Source organism: Myodes glareolus, chromosome 9 (assembly GCF_982192425.1).
Source record: "Myodes glareolus chromosome 9, mMyoGla1.1, whole genome shotgun sequence".
In the NCBI taxonomy this organism is placed as follows: domain Eukaryota; kingdom Metazoa; phylum Chordata; class Mammalia; order Rodentia; family Cricetidae; genus Myodes; species Myodes glareolus.
The window spans coordinates 83,173,721-83,191,037 of record NC_142034.1 but is presented as its reverse complement, the minus strand read 5'-3'; positions in this window follow the sequence as shown (position 1 = coordinate 83,191,037).

Below are 17,317 nucleotides of genomic sequence, written 5' to 3'. Positions count from 1 at the left end.
ACAGAAGCTGGGTACTCACTGGGACACTTCTAGGATATCCTGTTGCTGCCCTGTGTCATGGAGATCTTGTAGACCTGAATACCCTCTTCTACCTCCAATCCCACCCTGTTCCATGTGCTCCAGTAGATCAAAGATGAGGTGGATGTAAGAGTGGACCAACAATAACGCTTGTTCTGGGCTTGGGTAGTTGCAGAGTTGGTCAGCCTGCCAGCTCTCCCCACATGTTTATTTTCAACAATATTTTTATTTCTGATTTCTCAGTATGTTAATCCTTGAATAAAACAAAACACCCTTTCTTTTCCTTTTTATATATTTCATCTTTATCCTTTAAAGGAAATCCATTACATAACAGAGTAGGTTGAAATACATATTTAAAATATCATAGTATAAGTATAGGAGGGAGAGAAATTTTCAGTATTCCTTAAAAGTAATGCTTTTACTCAGTCATACAAAGTAATGCATTTTGTCACAGAATCTGCATATATATGCCATTATACTTGGTTCTCATTCATTCTCCTGGGCGCAGTGTCTGCCTTGTGCCTTCCCCTGCTTGTTCATTTTCTTTTCCCAATTAACCACTCCTTCTACTCCTCTATTACACTTATTCCATTACTGTTTCTATTTCCCCCATCCCTTGAGTTCTTTTTCTCCAGAGGAGAAATTTCAAGCAGAAAGATCTAACTTCAAATCCAAACTTCTCTTCTGTTAAGATATACACTCTCTCTAGACCTTAGTTTTTCCATCCATAAACTATGGATAGCATTGTGTTTGAAGTATATGAAAGAACAAATAGGAAACATTTAACATAGCCCATAGAAGTTTATAAATTATTGATTTAAGTATTTAAAATATAAAGTGTGTTTGTGTGTGTGTGTGTGTGTGTGTGTGTGTGTGCATCAATCAAGCTCAGGTCTTCATGAATGCGAAGTATTATTTCTGTCTTTGGGCTATGTCTCTACCAATAACTTAATTTTCTTTACAGCATTATAAAAATGGCCTTAGTGCACTGGCATTAAAAGATAAAAATAATATAATATTAACATGTCTATTATCATTTTTAGTCTACTCAGTAAGTATAAATAATATGTATTTTCATAGAGGATTTGAATCTCCTAATTATTTCCAATAATCATGTGATTTCTTTTCTTTCTGAGCAAACTGTAAAGAGACATGTAATTTGAGAAGACACAAGTGTCTGATGGTTAGCTAATCCTGCTGTAGAATGAAATCTCCTGGGATGGTCAGGTATTACCCATTCCATTAGATAATTTTATTCATTTGAACCAACAAATGGTATGAGAAAGGAAGTTATCAGCGATAATATCATAAGTTTACAAAGGCTGATTAAATTGACTGAGCTTCACATAGTAATATTTTCCCATAAGTATACATAGAGTACTGTTCCTGATTGAGTTCAAGATTTATATAGAAACCTATGTTAATATTTATGCTTGTATACCAGTTAATTAAAATAACCTCTCAAATGTCTATAAATAAGCAAGGATACCTAATTATAATAATTTGCCTGAAAAATGATAGGTATTACTATGGCTTAGGTTTGAAGTATAGTCCAGAAGCTTGCATGGTTGTACTCTTGTTCCCTAACTCTTGGTATTACTTTTATAAGGTTTCGGAACCTTTGGAATAAAATCTATGAACAAGACATAGAAGCAGGCCTGAGAGTCTGGTCTAGGGCTCTCTATTAACAAGATGGAAGTAGGCTGTTCCACGAGATCTTGCTGCCAAGAACGGAACCTCCCCAGGCACCATGCTTTCCTTGCCATAAGTCTGAATTCATGAGCCAAAATATATTTCTACTCTCTTACATTGATTCCATTGGGTATTTTATTATCATATTGAGAAAAAAATCACTGATGCAGATATACAAGTGTCTATGATGAAAAATAATTTTTAAAAAGTCTGGTGACTAAACACTAAGAAGGTTTTCCTGATGGATCATTTACACTGAAACAGTAGGAGAACTTAAAATCTCACTACTCAAGATTTGGTACAAAGCTCTTTTAAATAGTCCTCATACACAAAAGACTCATGATGTAACATGTTGTGATATCTTGACTTCCATGGATTCAAAAGGTAGTGTGATAAAATTTAGTCTAATTACAACTTAACACAAAATAAAACCAAAGCATCTATGACTAAGTTGGGTTTCTGAATCATAGGTTGCTTTCAGTGACTCATAGAAATTAGTCAGTTCTGGAAAAAACATCCAGTATCATATGTAACAATTGAAATTCAACATTTCTATGTCTAAATAGTCTTTTGACACAACATAGTAAGGAATGGGAACTACAGTGGATTTGAGGGAGCATTGGATGAACTGACTCAGCGCTGGTTTCAACACCTCTCTCAGATCTTATCAAGTGACCTTAACTTCTCAATTTTGCTTCTTCTAATGAAAAGGAAATTCCTTCACACATCCTTGAATATCAGAGTACCTGAAATACCAGAGAAAGTTGACAGGAGAGCAGAGGCTCCTAGACAACTGGGAATGGAAGGGACCTTGGGAAAAGCAGTGACTGTCTTAAAACTGAAGTAAGGATTTGAAGTAATGAAGAATGTGTGCCCAGTTATATTAATGAAATGAGTTTATGTGAAATTCTAAGTATCTTTCTTTGTTGTGGCTTGATGACAGTTTATCATGAGGTAGTTTCTGCCAACTGGTGATCCCAAAACAGAGATGTAGATGTAGTCATTTCCCTCTTGAATTTCTTACCCAGCCTCATGAACACAATAAAAATATTATTTTTTTTGAAATAAAAAATTAAAATGTTCAAAAAATGATCATATATTTATTCAAAAATTTAGAAGATAGCATAGAGTATAGAAATTATTTTGAGCATTTGAGAAAAGTTTAAAACAGAAAACCAAACTAAAACTGAGCCTATAGAACAATTCTTGGTTTTTATCTGCCAGAGTTCTTTTGATCACAAGTCCTAGAAACAACAAAGCTTAGCTTAAGTAAGAATGATAAATGCATTGTTTGTACATTTGGAAACCCAAGATGTGTGACTGATTCATACCTTAGGTTAAGGGTCTCCCAGACATCACTTACATTATTCTCTTCTCCTTCCATTGATATTGTGTATATGCTAGCCACATTCTCTGCTTTTCTTTTTTCTTTTTCTTTTACACTCAATTCCAGTTTCCCTCCCCTCCTCCTGCTCTTCCCAGATTCCCTTCACCTCACTCCCTACTTTCTCCCAACCTCACCCCTTCTGCTCCTAAGAGAGGGTGAGGCCTCCCATAGGGAGTCAACAATGTCTATCACATCATTATGAGGCAGTACCAAGGCCCTCCTCTCTATATGTAGGCTGAGCAAGGTATCCTTTCATAGAGAATGGGCTCCAAAGAGTCAGTTCATGTACTAGAGATAAATCTTGGTCTCCCTGCCAGTGGCCCCACAGACTGCCCAACCCACACAATTGTCACCCACATTCAGAGGGCCTAGTTTGGTCCTATTCATGTTCCCAGTTGTCACATTGAAGTCAGTGAACTCCCACTAGCTCTGGTAAGCTGTTTCTGTGGATATCCCTATCATGGTCTTGACCCCTTTGTGGTGTGGGACCATGGTTTATATCTGTCAATTATATTTTAAATAAATGCTGATTGGTCAGTAGCCAGGCAGGAAGTATAGGAGGGACAACCAGACAGGAATTAGAGGCGGGTCAAGAACAGGAGAAATCTGGGAAGAGGGAAGCCCAGTCACAGAAGAAGCAAGATGTGACTGCCTCGCTGAAAAAGGTACTGAGCCATGTGGCTAACACAGATAAGAATAATGGGTTAATATAAGTTTTAAGAGTTAATAAAAAGCTTGAGCTAATGGGTCAATCAGTTCATAATTAATGTAGACTCCGTGTGATTTTTTTGGGACTTAACGGCTGTGGGAACCGGGAAGGACAGAAACCTTGTCAACACCTTTGCTCATATTATTGCTTCTCCCTCCCTTCAACTGTACTCTGGTGTAGGTACCCAGGTCTTTTTCCCTTTTGTTCGTGGAGATTTGCAGGGCCATGTGACCTCTGGCTCCCTGGCTTTTCTGTTATTGCACCGACCTGAGGGTTTAGTTTAGAAAGAACTTGACCCTCTTTTGTTATGGTAATTCCACCTGTAAACAAGGTTCCAGCCACAGGCCCTATACACCTGCCATGCCTGCCTCCCACAGCTGATTATGGCCTTGGGTGCAGGTCACCTGTTATCCTCTTCCACTGCTCCTGATGGGAGGGGGCTTTGCCCTTTTTCCCCCTTGCCCACTAATATATATACCCGACTTGAGTTTAATAAAGTTGCCATTTACTCTTTGGTGAATGAGCAGGTCTCTTGTGTCTTTGTGCTTCAACCCTTAGGATATTAATCCATTCTCGTGGACTCGGTTCGGGAAAGCGCACGCCTGAATCGGGTGTGAGAATTCACAGAAAAGTGCGGTGGCCAACACTCTGGGAGCTCAGCCCAGTGATTAGCTGTGAATCTCTGCATCTGCTTTTAGTTACTGGATGAAGATTTTATGGTAACATTTAAGGTTGTCATCAATCTGATTACAGGGGAAGGCTAGTTCAGGCAACCTCTTTGCTATTGCTTAGAGTCTTAGCTGGGTCACCCTTGTGTATTCCTGGTAATTTCCATAATGCCAGGTTTCTCACTAACCTTGTAATGGCTCCCTCTAGCAAGATGTCATTTCTTGCTCTCTCTCTCTTCCCCCACATTCTCGGCTTTTCATGTGATCTTTATGAACCAGCAAAATGGTGGTCATAGGTAATAGCTAAATTTGTACTTGATCATTTTTTTCCAGATATAATTTACTTTGTTTCTTCGAAAAAATGATTTCCTATCTAAGTGCTCTGAATGGGTTAAAAAGAGCCACCTTCCTAAAGATAAATTCTTCCACCCCATGCCTACACATGACGCAGTAAACCCTTCCCCTTTTTTTTGCTTTAGATTATGTTGGAAGTATAGTGACCAGCAGAGCCTGGTTGACAGGAGAACTACATTGTCAGTTCTATGAAAACCACTACAAAAAACCTATTGAGAAGATAAAATAACACATACCCATTACCAGGCAACGCTGAAGGAATTTTTGTTTTTAGAGAGTGTGTGTGTCTGATGAGTCTTGTGACAATATTTTTGTTTGACCAGTGGATAGCAGTAAACTAAGTTTATTGTATGGAAATGAATGTACGTATTGAACTAACTCTGGCTATGAGGGGTCTACTATGAAGGCTTCCTAGAACCTCACACAATATAATAAAATGCTAAATATTAAATAAGATCATGCAATTTAACCTCCCCACAAACACACACACACATACACACACACACACACACACACACACACACGGAGGATTAAATATATAAATATTCAGGTCAATTTCCTGAGGACCACATGGGTTGTCTCTGGGTTGTATGCTAGGGAGTGTGAAAATATAAAAAAGTCAGAAACAAGCATGAAAATTAGTAAGATTAACTTTTCTTTGTAAGACTTATAAACTCAGAGTCAGTATGTTATCCTAAATGAGTGAGTTAAGCAAGAAGACGTACAGTGGCGTGTTGACTAGTTTTATGTCAGCTTGACACAAATAAGAGTTATTTGGGAAGAAGGACTCTCAATAACGAAAATGCTTCCCTACAAGATCAGGCTGTAGGGAAACATATAGGGTATTTTCTTAAGTAATGATTAATATGGGAGAACTGAGCCCACTGTGGGTGGGGCTAACCTTGGGTTTATGGCCTTGGTTCTATAACAAAGCAGACTGAGGAAGCCAAGTGAATCAAACCAATAAGCAAAATTATTTCATGGTCTTTGCTTCAATTCCTGCCTTCATGTGCCTGTACTGGGTTTCTGTTCTGGTTTTCATCATTGATGAACAACATCTGTAAGGTGAAATAAATTCTTTCTTCCTCAAGGTATTTTTTGTGAGCATTTATCACAGCAATAGAAACCCTAACTAAGAGTGATGAGAAGAGACAAAAGTGTGTACTAAATGCTAAAAAGTGTCAAATTGTTAATATTAAGTTTTTAAGTGAAAAAAGCCTGTATTTGTATGTACACAGATTGTGTTTTTACATATGTAAGCATGTATACACATATATGTATGTGTGTTTGGAAGGCTGATGACAGTCTTAGGTATCATTCACGAGGAACACTATTCACCTTAGTTTTTAGACAGGGTTTTCATTGACCTGAGCTCACCAAATAGTTGGGGTGATTGGTCAATGATCCCCAAGGATCTCGTTTTCTAGAACCACAGTTAAGCATTAAGCAAAGGAGCATGGAATTCCTCACCTAACTTTTTAAGTAGGTTCTGGGAGTGGAATTTCAGTTGTCTGGCTTGAAAATCCAGTACTTTGTTAGGTAACTCATCTACTGAGATTTAAAGTTTAGGTTCTGAATAATTTGGTGCAATAATTTTTTTTAACAGTTGCAGTAGAAAAGTCATACTCAATAAAATTATGAAATTTGAATATTCAGACAAGTAAAAACAAAAATACATATATTTGATTCTAGATTGTTAGTCATTATCAACATGGATATTACACAGTCATGGTAGTATTATTTGTAGACACATGTGGCATATAAAACCAGATGCTCATATGTGCCCCGTGTAGTAGAATTTTTACCAGGGGATGATTTGTCTTCAGGCATTTTGCACTAATTTGTCAAGAAGGCTTCTGCAAAGATTCTTTACACATGTCCTTAATCATTACTTGAGAAAAGTTATGGAAATTCAATTTCTACAAAGGGTAAGTTTTTAAGAGTCCTGCTTTCATTCTTGAGTAAAACTAGAAGTAGGTAAAGCGGCCGCAGATCCCTCCTTCCAGAAAAAGTCAGTACATTTTTGCTCTTTTTGTTTCACAAACATACTCCTAATCTCCTCAGTAGTGATGGTCCTGTAACATTTATGTCTTGCTCAAGGGTAATCAACAGCAATGTTTGTCTCTGAAATTAATTAATATCCCATGGAGAGCACATTTCCCTGTGGATCAAGGAAATTTTAATGCAGCTAATGACCTTTTGCATTTGTCCAAGTTTATTTGTGATTTTTGAACTATAAAAACACTTGGTAGCTCATTTCAATCAATAAACCAATAAGAGTAGTATGTAATAGCCATTAAGACATTGAAATTGTCCATAACATTGGATTCTTCAGTTTCTTTTTTAGTTATTCAAATACTCTCTCTTGTATTTTAGTTGCTACTGTGAAAAATCATTCACACAGTGAATAAACAACATTTAAACACTGACTTTCTTTTGAAATTTCAGTAATTTAGCACACTGCGGCATTAATAAGAGATTTTAAACACCTATTTGGTTGAATTCAATGTATGGTTATTACACCAACTTTTCATCTATAGCTTTATACTCAAAGTATTTTACACTTTTCAGTCAAGTTTATGAGCTGGGGGACTAGATTTTAACTATGCTACAGAAAGTCATTTGTCTTGTTTGAATTGCCTGCTATTTAGTGATAAATTCTGTGTGTTTTTGTGGTTTTTGAAACATAGCATCTAAACAAGAGCTTTATGGAGAGGGAACCTCACCAACTACTAGCGTAGCTAAAGGAGAACCAGCTACTGTATTTTCCTAACCCATTATAATTTCTAACTGTATTCTAAGTACTTAAACCCACAGAGAAGTATAGCTCCCATTTCTCACAAAGGAGCCTCTCTTTGCAAGAAAGAACTGATCAAAATGCTAGGCAAAAAATTTATTTTGAGATGCACAATCCCAACTGGTGCATCTGCAACACATTCCCTACAACTGAGGCTCAGGGACCATCACAGAAGAGGGAACAGAATGATTTTAAGAGCAGGTGGATCAGTATCTTACAGCTTAGAGAAAAGAGACAACCATGATCGAGCAGTTTTTTTATTTTCTTTTTGATGGATAGGCTCAGATAGTAAAGTAGATGTAATTGTTGCAAAGCTTCTGCCGTTGAAATCTGAAATGTCTTGAGATAACAGTTTTTGTAGGGACAAGAAGGACTGTAGAATGGCAAAAGACCCTACATATGTTGTATAGAGAGTGACTGTAGCTATTAGGCCATTCTAATATCCACTCTTACTGTTAGATGAGCAGGATATTATTGTTATAGTGTAAGAAATACTCAGGGAGCTATTTATGTCTTGCATCTGCGTCTGTTTTCAAGTTCAGTATCTGATAATTAGAAATGGTTTCAAGGTCAGTTTACTTTCGTTAAATTAGCAAGTGGCTTTTCAGAATCTTAGATCATTGATAGTGAAATTTCAAGAGTGTTTTGCCCAGAGATCTCTTTTGTTTCAAGGCCACACATAATGTACAGCCTGAGCTAGTCAGCTCATATTTTTTCCGGAATGGTAAAAGGGGTTGTATTCACTTATGCTCTTACACCATTATGCCCTAATGAAAGAAAATGTTTTATGGTATATATTCTGCTTATGCTGAAAAGGTACAGGTATCTTTAGGTAAATCGCATTTTATTATTGAGACAAGGATGCATTTATATTCCATAATGGAAGAGTTTTTCTTTAATTCAGCAACTGCTTATTGAAAATCCACTTGGAGAAAAATGTGGAGTTGAACATAATCGAATGAAGCAGCATGACTTTCTGCCACTCTGACTTGTTTATTGATGTTTTATGTTTTCACTAACTGTCTTAAATGCCCCTCAAGATATGTTTCCTGAAGGTAGGCACTCTGCTGTATAATATTAAGTCCTTGTAAAATATTTGCAGTACTTGAGTATTTTGACTTAGTTTCAAAAAGTATCAAGTTATTAACATAAACAAGGAATAGAAATATGTTATAGTCATGGCGTTTTAGAGTAAAATTGGGGTTTAGCTTAGCTTATATTTCATTACTGTCATCTGAAGACTATTTTATATCCTACCTAAACTTTCATTTCCTTAATTTATAAAATGAAGATTTTTGAGATCCAATTTGATCCCAGACTTTCTCAAAGGCCCCGATGAAAGGATAAAAGGAACCTACTTCTATGGTCTTGTCAAGGGGAAGACTTAGCAAGGTCTGGTATGGGGCTGAGACCAGAGCTATGATGGAGGTAAAGTTTTGGCTCCTTGAAACTTAGCTTATAGCCCTGAAGAGTCTGGAACTGTCAGCTCTAACACCATTGTGTTTGTGCCCTGTGGCTTTGAGATACCTGGTGTTCCCCTTGTGCAACATCGCTTGATTAACTTCTTTCATCTTTGTCCCATTGTATGATGATTCTGTGATGAATCCATCTCATTTTTTTCCTCCAGAAATAGTGTATAGGATGCTGTACCAGAGATGCAGGGTTGGTTCAACATACGAAAATCTGTCAACGTAATCCACCACACAAACAAGATGAAAAATTAAACACACATGGTCATCTCACTAGATGCTGAAAAAGCATTTGACAAAATATAACATACCTTCATGACAAAGATCTTGGAGAGAGCATGAATACAAGGAACATACCTAAATGTAACTAAGGCAATATTCAGCAAGCCAACAGCTAACATCAAACTAAATGGAGAGAAACTCCCAGCCATTCCACTGAAATCAGGAACAAGACAAGGTAGTCCACTCTCTCCATATCTATTCAATATATTACTTGAGGTTCTAGCTAAAGAAATAACAAAAGGAGATCAAGGGGATACAAGAAAAAAAGAAGTTAAACTCTCACTATTTGCTGATGCTTTGATACTTTACATAAGCGACCCCAGAAATTCTACCAAGGAACTTCTACAACTCATAAACACTTTCATTCATGTAGCAGGATACAAGATTAACTAAAAAAAATCAGTAGCCCTCCTTAACACAGATGGTAAATGGTCTGAGAAAGAAATCAGAGAAACATCACCCTTCACAATAGCCACAAACAGCATAAAATATCTCGAAGTAACTCTAATCAAACAATTGGAAGACTCGTGTGACAAGAACTTTAAATCTTTGAAGAAAAATAAAAGAAAAAGATACCAGAAAGTGGAAAGTTCTCCCATGCTCTTGGGTATGGAGAATTAACATAGTAAAGATGGCAATCTTACCAAAAGTAATCTACAGATTCAATGCAATACCCATCAAAATCCCAGCAATATTCTTCACAGACCTTGAAAGAATGGTACTCAACTATATATGGAAAAGCAAAAAACCCAGGATAGCCAAAACAATACTGTACAATAAAGGAACTTCTGGAGACCTCATAATCCCCGACTTCAAACTCTACTACAGAGCTACAGTACTTAAAACAGCCTAGTACTGGCATAAACACAGACAGGAGGACCTATGGAACTGAATCAAAGACCCAGATATTGATCCACAAACCTACAAACACCTGATTTTTGACAAAGAAGCAAAACATATAAAATGGAAAAAAGAAAGCATATTTAACAATGGTGCTGGCATAACTGGATATCATCATGTAGAAGAATGAAAATAGATCCATATCTATCATCCTGCACAAAACTCAAGTACTTCTCAATAAGCTTGTGCAAGACCTTCCAAGCTTACCAGTCTGTCTTCATCTATGGTCCCTTGGATATTCTTACTTACGATCCTGTCACTGAAGAATGAGCTGTTGGTCCTGGTTAGATGTTGCTTTTCTTGTAGTGTTATGTAAGGAATTAGAAAGGGCATCTACATCTATTTATTATGTGATCAATTTTTTAACTCTCTTTATTCATTTGAATGAATATATTTATATAGATATTTTCATATTCAGAGGAAGTCTCTTCCCTGGGACTTTTGAAATTACAGTTTTGAGACATATTTCTTTTATATTTATAAAGTTTGAACAAAGGAAGTATATACTTTGTAGTAACAAACAAGAAAAAAAAATCCTGTTTTCTACCCCAGATGTGACAGATAACATTGAGGATCACAGTAATAGGATTAAGAAGCCTCTGTGGAATTATAACACACACTGTTAGTGTATGTATAAGGAGTACAGAGAAAGGGATCAAGTAAGAAACTCGGCTCTGCCTGGGTGTGAACAGCAACATTCCAAGAATGGAACAAGTTGGGCAAAGGAAAAGGCAGTTTGTCTTGGTGTCCCCAGTTTTTGCATTGTAATGAACGTTGTGTTGCTCTGCCATGGCCTCTCTGAAACCTCAGAGACAGTAGGCTAGGAAAAATAATCCCTTTATTTGTTTTTCTTGGATATGTGTTACTATGATGGGAAATGAACACATAAAGCGAACTACCATAAACAATCCCCCATATTTTCCAGTTCTTAAAAACAAAGACTTATGTGTTAAGGTGACTGGTTTCATGTTGTGCTGGTGATCACACCCTTGTCTTCATAGATGATATGTGAGAACTCATCACTGATCCAGGCACCCAACCTGGCTTTTGTCCATTTTTTTAAAAAAAATATTCTCTTGCTTTTCTTTGAGAGATACAGTTGGAAGTTTTAGTTTATTTACACACAAGAAGCAGTTCTTGATAATGTCATTATATACAACCCACAGTTCAGAACTTTTTCAGTATTTCTCTCTCAAAAACAATCATTTTCCTTGATATTTTGAAAATTACTGTTATAAATCATAAACACATCACATTATATCTTTCCATTTTGTCAAAACAACACTAAGTCACTAAAGTCTTGGGGAAGCAGCATGCTTAATATGCTAATGCTTTAGGCTAAGTTATTGACAAAACCCACACTCTCAGCAATGACCATTAGGGTTAATGATGCTGTTGAATCCCAATGACTTTGTGATAAGTAAGTCTTTATACAAGTAGATAGCTTTATCAGTGCCCAGGTTTTTATTAATTAAATCACATACAGTTCTTTAAAAGCTAATGACAAAATTAAGGCTGTTAATTCTTAAGGATATCATCATAAATGGTTGTTTGCAATGAGTATTAATCAATACCCCTCATCAATTAAGTTCATCTAGAGCTACAAATGCAAAAGCACATGGTATTTGCCATCGTATTAATTGTTGTAAATACAGTCAGTGTCAAAAACATACTGGCCAGTTGATTAACATCTGTATGTACAATGTATGGTTTGGTATTTATTTATATATTAGCTATACTCTGATCTTTCTACTGAAAATAGTTTCTCCTGTCATACAGTACATCCCAAGATCAGTTTCCATTCTCTCCTCTCCTCCCAGGTCCCCTAACTTTCCCTCTCCTCTAGCTCTACTCCCACTCTCTTTCCCATCAGAAAACACCAAGCCTACAAGGTATTCTGATTTTTAATGTATCTTATTTCACTCCTAAATTCCAGAGTATATACTGAAAATACTTTAGAATGTAATGATAAGATTTTCTGGCATAGGTCAAAGGCCATGTCTTGAAAGTTCCATGGAGGCTTAGATGAGAGAGCTCCATCCTTGTTTGTCTGTTCCCATGATCCATGCTGTGACGGTCATGGACTCTAATCCTCTGAAACTATAAGCAGGTCCCCAGTAAACTCTTTCTTCTATAAGTTACATTATCACTGTTTTTATTCAAAGCAGCAGAAAAATAACCAAGAGTAGTGACTTTTAACTTTATTGGTGGTTGAAATTACCTGCTGTTTTATAGAGCACATTGTTAACATCTAATATCATGAACACTTTTGTCTACTTGATACTTTAGAAGTTTTACAACTTGGGGTGTAAATAGAAGTTTCTGTCTTGCCTTGTCCCACAGTCAGTCAGTCCCAAAGAAACACATAGAGGCTTATATTAATTATAAACTGTTTGGACTATTAGTTCAGACTTATTACTAACTCTTGCACCTTAAATCAACCCATAATTATTATCTATGTGTAGCCACATGTCTTGGTACCTTTTCACAGTGCAACATTTTCATCTTGCTTTCTCTGCATCTTGGTGGCAACTGAAGATTGAGCTGTTATTTTTTCCAGAGTTCTTTTAGTCTGGTCACCCTGCCTAGACTTCCTGACTGACTACTGACCAATTAGTGTTTTATTAAACCAATACAGTGTTCAAGAACATTATCCCACAGAACTTCCACGCTTTTTGTTTCAAAACAAGAACTCTGAATCTAATTTCCATTGTTTAGCTTTCTTTATAACCATTAGCCATAACAACTTGTAAATACTGTAAATTTACCAACACTGTAAATAAAGACACATAGTCATAAACCGTATTTTGGGGATTTGGGCACAGTTTTCTAGGTTACTCCCTGCTGATTGGGTCTTCTGATAATCTTATGGGGACCCAACAAATATTTTGGATTTTGGTAAGGTCCTGACTGGAGTATTCTGTGAGGTTTGATCATCTCAGTCAGCAGTTTTGAAACTGTTTTAGATGTTTTGCAGAGGAAACTGAAACAGATGTGCTCTGAAACATTGGATCACCTGTACCATCTGTTCCCACTGGAGATTTTTCAGGGGGTCTTCCTTGATCTTCCTTATATTTATTAACCCAGAATGAATTCATAGCCTCTCATTTCCTGTGGAAACAAAAGCAAAATCTCTTCTCCAAACTAACATATGGTATGACTTAAATTTTTAAGTCAAGTCCTTTTCAAAATATATTGATTGGATTAATTCAGAAGCATTTATAATCAAATGTCTTTTAGCAGTTGTTATATCTTCCTAACCAGCAAACAATTCAAAGACAACATAATAGCATTTAATATCCAGACTCTCTATGTATTTTCCATCTTTGCATGGTTTTTATTTCTCTTATTTTTGATTTTAATTTTAATCTTTTTTTTTTGAAATAGGGTTTCTCTATATACCAAACTGGCCTAAAACTCACAGAGATCTACCTGCCTCTGTCTCTCAAGTGCTGGGATTAAAGGCATGTGCCATTATATCTGACTATATTTCACAGGAACTTTTTCTATCCTTTTTCTTTTCTCTTCCATGCCTTCATATATTTATAAACACATTGTATACCATTTATAGGTTTTATTCCATTTGAATCTGTATTTATTGTATATCCTTATCTTTTTCTGATCATGTGAGTCCTTAATTTGCTAAGTGATATGGCTAGGATTAATGCCACAGCTTTGGCGGCTGGATCCACCACACTCCTTGACTTCCGGAGAGTCTAGTTTCATGGCAGAGGTACTAGCAGGAGCCATATTTTTTCTTGTTTTTCCCACAAATCTGTAGAGTTTCTAGGTCCATGCCACCACCAAGATGTATGCCATCAGACTGTGCATAAATAGAATTTAAGTGTTTGGTGACAAGGCCTCTTAAAAGAGCTACATGTTTTTTGCTGCTAACACTGAGTCAGGAAGCCTCTCTTAAAGGAGCCATGTTTCTGCTTGCCACCAACAAGCAGAGCCTATCTAAAAATATGAAGATACCAAGAATTTCTAATTGTCTCCAATTTCTGCATATCTAAAAGGCTCCTGTTTTTAAAGCTTTCTCAGGCTTTATGTGGATATTCTTGCCAAAGTTTTGGGCACCATTTGTGAACAGAAGTTTCTGTTCTTCCTGGTCCTGCAGCCATTCAGTCCCAAAGAAGCATACAGAGGCCTGCATTAATTATAAACTCTTTGTCCTATTAGCTCAGCCTTATTATTAACTAGCTCTTACAACTTACAATAATCAATAATTATTATGTATGTTTAGCCACGTGGCTTGGTAGAGTAGTGATGTAGAATAATGCTCTTGTATCCTCTAAGTATTTGTTACTTGTATTGGTTTAATAAAACACTGATTGTCCAGTAGTCAGGCAGAAGGTATAGGTGGGGTAACCAGACTAGGAGAATTCTGGAAAGAGAAAAGGCTCAGTCTGAAGTTGCCACCCAGACACAGAAGAAGCAATATGAAAAGGCTGAACTGAGAAAAAATACCAAGGCTTGTGACTAAGCATAGATAGTAATTATGAGTTAATTTAAGTTGTAAGAGCTAGTTAATAACAGACTTAGGCTAATAGGTCAAACAGTCTATAATTAATATAAGCCTCTGTGTGTTTCTTTGGGACTGAACTGCTGTGGGACCAGGCAGGACAGAACATTCTGTTTACATTGGAGTCATATATTTATACCTATATTTGGAGGTACAATTTGTATAACAATATGAAATGTTATCTTGCCTCATTTTGTGTAGCCTCATGAGTTAATTATCATTTTAAAACTATTTATTGGAAAACAGTTATAAGTATTCATGTAAGACGTTTTGAGCATTATCTTGACCCATTGATGTATTTGATGACATCATGTACATAACTATAGGATGCTTTGAAATCAGCAGTGTACATTTTCTAATGTTAGTTTTCTTTCACAGAGTTATTTGGATACCTCATATCATTTGTTTCCATACCTAACATGGAATAAAAACCCTCATATATCTCTTAGAAATTCAAGGATAAGTATATTTTGAAGACTTTTGAAGAATCTGATATCGTAGAAACTTTATGCTTCTTCCTCAGGAGGAAACATGGACATTCAAAGAATGTATGTCTCCTCCTTCGTATCATATATTAGATTCTTACTCTCTGGTATCTCCCAGTGATCCCAGTAAGTGAAAATCCAAATGTACAAGAATCTGAGAAAAATGGTGAAGACTTATAGAAGAATAGCACATGCAATTCTCTGTCTAATTATAAAACAGATTGAAAGGGAGCAGATGGTCTTCTGTTCCAAGATACGAATAACAGAAAGTAAATACAAAAATAGAAAATTCATAAATGGATTTTCATGAGCAGTAAATGTAATATTTACTATTGACTAAGAATTAGTAGCTGTTGGTACCTAGCCCAATCTTCTTCAGAGAGGTTTTCTCCAGCTTCTGATGGGAGTAGATGCAGAAACCTACTGCCAAACACTAGATGGATCTTGGGGAACCCCACAGAAGATGGGGAAGAAGAATGATTTTCGGAGCCAGAGGGCTTGAGGATACCATGTGAACATAGGTCACAGAATCAACTAAGCAGGGCACTTAGGGCCTCACAGAGACTGAAGTAGCAATAGCAGAGCCTTTATGAATCTGACCTAGGTCCTTTGCATTCATGCTGTGGTTGTCTAGCTTAGGGTTTTTGTTGGACTTCTAACAGTAGTAATGGGGCTGTCTCTGACTCATTTAGCTGCTATTGAGACCCTTTTCCTCCTACTGGAGTGTCTTGTTCAACCTTGATATGAGGGTTCGTGCCTAGCCTCATTGTAGCTTTTTATGCCATGTTTGGTTGATATCTCTGGGAGGCGTGCTCTTTTCTGAATGGTAATGGAGGAGCAGTAGATATGGGGAGAGGGTGGTTTGGGGGATGGTTGGGAGGAGTGGAGGCAAGAAAGCCTGCAGATGGGATGTAATGTAAGAACAAAGAATAAACAAAAGAAGAGAAGAGAAAAGAATTAGTAGCTGATTAAAGTAGTTATGCTTTAGCTTTGATTTCATTAATATGCTATTTTGATGACAGTTACACTCTTTCAAATGACAGAATAAGATGGAATGTATTCCAGTCCTTTTTGCCAAGCAAAATTGCTTCAGAGCTATCTTTATAGTTCAGAAATGAAGGTATAGAACATTTCATCACTAAACATGCAATCAAATTCTTCTTCTTCTTAGCATGAAGTCATAATTGTTTTGTGTCAGAATGGGATTTCATTGCATGATACCTATATTCAAAACATGTTTTTGATACACTCAAAGAGAAAATGCATGTGAATTGTAAAATATATCTGAAAAAGTTCAACAACACAATTTCCCAACATATACACCATACTTAAATAAAAATAGTTAAAAATCACTATAGTAGCAATGCTTTTGAAAACTTATTGTTCAAAAATTAAATACATGAATATAATACATTTTGATAAAGTGTGCCCGATTCTCTCCCTTTCAACATCTTCTATACCCACACTACCACTTATCCTTTCTGACTTAATGTATTTCTTTAAAATTACAGAGTCTCTTAATTATAAACATGATAGATTTTTCAAGCAAATGAACCTAATAAGCAAGCTGGCATAGTCATTCTAATGTCTAGCAAACTAGATTTTAAAGCAAAATTGATCAAAAGAGACAGGAAAGGACACTTCATAGACATTAAAGGAAAAATTCACCAAGATGGGAAATTTTAAACTTAAAGTTTTAGTATATTTGGAATAAATATTGGAAAGCTTTTTAGTCTTATTTATGAATTATACTTCTGATATATACTGATGAGTTATACTTCTCAAGAACATATGAAACCTAGGAAAATTATAGAGCATTCTAGAATTTATCAGAAAATTCAGTAGTATAAATAATGAGAAAAATACAAACACAACTCAAGATTCTTTTTTTTCATAGTTTTAGCAATGCTTGAAAAACACAGTTAAGTCTGTAGTGAGATTGGTTAAGTATAGAAAAATTCATTGAAGAGCTCATAGTGATATTTCCAGAAAGAAATTCCACAATTTATTCTAGAAAATCTTTTTGAAACA